The sequence below is a fragment of the Simochromis diagramma genome, unplaced genomic scaffold (genome assembly GCF_900408965.1).
Source record: "Simochromis diagramma unplaced genomic scaffold, fSimDia1.1 OVJJ01000703.1, whole genome shotgun sequence".
Lineage (NCBI taxonomy): Eukaryota > Metazoa > Chordata > Actinopteri > Cichliformes > Cichlidae > Simochromis > Simochromis diagramma.
The window spans coordinates 544,550-547,048 of record NW_024386914.1 but is presented as its reverse complement, the minus strand read 5'-3'; the positions used below and the strand labels follow the sequence as shown (position 1 = coordinate 547,048).

The window sequence follows — 2,499 nt, the reverse complement described above, 5'->3', positions numbered from 1 at the left end:
TCGCCTCAAAAAATAGAGACGACTCTGGCCCTTCCTGTAAAGTGCTGTGGTGTACCAAATGATTTGTTATCAAATCAAATGTGATTTACATATGGTGGTCCTGAAACATTGACCCTGACCTACTTAGAAATGTCTGACAGTCATGAACAGTAAAAATTAGGATTTCAGTCCTGCTTCGATTTGATTTGTACTTTCACTCATATTTCTATGGATGTAGCATGTTGCAGCTAATGCGTGCTCCACCCTGTTGCACACATTTGGTCACTTATGACAACAACAACAACAACAACAACAAGAAACACTGCTGTGAAATAATTGAAGCTACAAACTAAATGATCCAAAATCAGTCGATCTTTCATACTGTCTGTGGGTCTTATGAGCCAGGCTGTGACAATGTGGGGGCTCACCTGGGATTCAAACCCAGGACCTCTCATTTAATATGAGGCTATGACAAAAAGAGTTGGGACAAAGAGGGCAGGGGGCCATCACAGCACAAACCACATGAGCTGTAGGTACAGGTACTAAAGAGTGACACGGACAACTGGAGCAGTTTGAAATGTTTCACAGGATGTGGCTTTAATAACAAAAAGCACCAACAAGAAAGAGTCAATTTCAAGGCTCACTGAAAAATTCACAGTTTGTGTTGATCCAGGAAGAGGTGAAAAGACAAAAACTGCATTAGTCCAGTCTGAGTCATGTGATCATGTGTTTACAGTCAGGCACCAAAACGCTATGACAGCATCTGTGTGTGACGGGTAGATTTAATTCTGGTCAGAACCATCAGGACACCAGCTACTCCAGTGAGGTGATCAGGTAGGATGTGGAAACATGAAATACAAAAATCAAACAGGAAGTAGCATGACTTTGTCTTTTTCTCTGATATTTGACCTGAAAACGTCTTTCAGTGACAGAGCTGCAGTGATGCACACACACAGTACATGATGATCTCCTCCTGTGAGCAGGAATATTTACTGTTTATCTACATAAAAATATCCAGAGATGAACATCAGAGTCCATTTATCCAAATAATCTCAACATCAGAGATGGAGAGGACAAAGTTAGTGAGACTCACAGAGACACAACAGAGCTCTGATTCAGAAGTGATACTCTGTGGTGACATCAGTGATTACATCATCATGCTCGTTATCCAATCCCTGGTCAGGAAGAGTGGGCTTGGTTGAATCACTGATGCCATTTCCTGAAAAAACAAAAACAAATGTAGAATATCTATCGGCTGTTTATTCATGAAGAGACAGGATTTAATCATCAGCACATTCATTGATCAGTGAATGACTCAGTGTTACCTCTGGCTCTGCATTGATATAAAGACATCACGATGAGAGTGGAGATGATATATGGAGAGAAAACCACCAGGTGGAGGACTATTCTGAATGCAAGCTGTAGAGAGGAGTCAGCGGTCAGCTCTGGAGCGGTGGGAATAGTTGTAGTGGTGGGTGGAGGTGTGGTTGTAGGTTTGTCTGCAGAGAGAATCCCACCTGTTCAGGAGAATATGTGGATGAAATAAGAGGTGAAATCAGAGTGAAGCTCCTCACCTGTGACAGTGATCCAGCTGGATGGAGACTCTCCATGACCGCTGATGTCACACTTGTAGAGGCCTTCATCAGACCTGGAAAACATGCTGGATGGTCATGTGACCTGTAGGCTCCTCCCTGATGAGGGAGCCATCTTTATAGAAAGCAGCTGTGAGGTTGGAGGGAGTGGTCTTTGTTTTACAGAGCAGAGTGACGTCATCTCCCTCCATCACAGGGAGGACAGGACTCTGCAGGATCACTGATCCACCTCAACACAGAGACAAACTACAGCATTTCATCCATTTACACACAGCTTCATCAACACTAACTCCACACACTCAGCTTACCAGTGACTGTCAGGTTAACCATGTTACTGATGGGACCCTCTCTGGACTCACACCAGTAAACTCCACTGTCCTGTATTAAGATATAGCTGATGTTACAGGAAGAACCAGCTGGTTTTCCCCATCCATCTCCACACTGGGTCTTGGTTTCTTTGCTTGTGTTTCTCCTCAGAGTCCATCCAGCAGAGCTGTCGTCCTCCTCACAGCTCAGAGACACAAAATCATCTTTAAAGAACTGAGAGCTGCTGGGACTCACAGTCAGATGAGCTGTGAGAGAATTCAGTGTATTTTTACTAGATTAATTGACCTGCTGACTTTTACAATTCATTAATGGATGACAGGAAGACATTACCATAAGCATATCATTACAGTATTTACATTGGATTTGTCTCTAATACAGTTATTTCTTGTATCAATGTTCTTAAAGTCAATCAACACCATACATAAAACAATCACATGAATATTCCAGTTGTTTTTTTAAACATCAAATGTATTTTACTTTACCTCAGCTTATCAAGATTCAGCATCAAAATCACAGAGTCATCTACAAGTCTCCATTATGCTGATATGTCTTCATCTATGTTTTACCATTAAGTTTTTTGCTGCAACATGATGCATCTCTG

General features: G+C 42.0%; 1 pseudogene; it reads right to left on the bottom strand.

Moving 5' to 3' along the window:
- Nucleotides 1-546: 546 nt before the first annotated feature.
- Nucleotides 547-2,126, bottom strand: LOC120736349 (annotated as a pseudogene).
- Nucleotides 2,127-2,499: the final 373 nt, after the last annotated feature.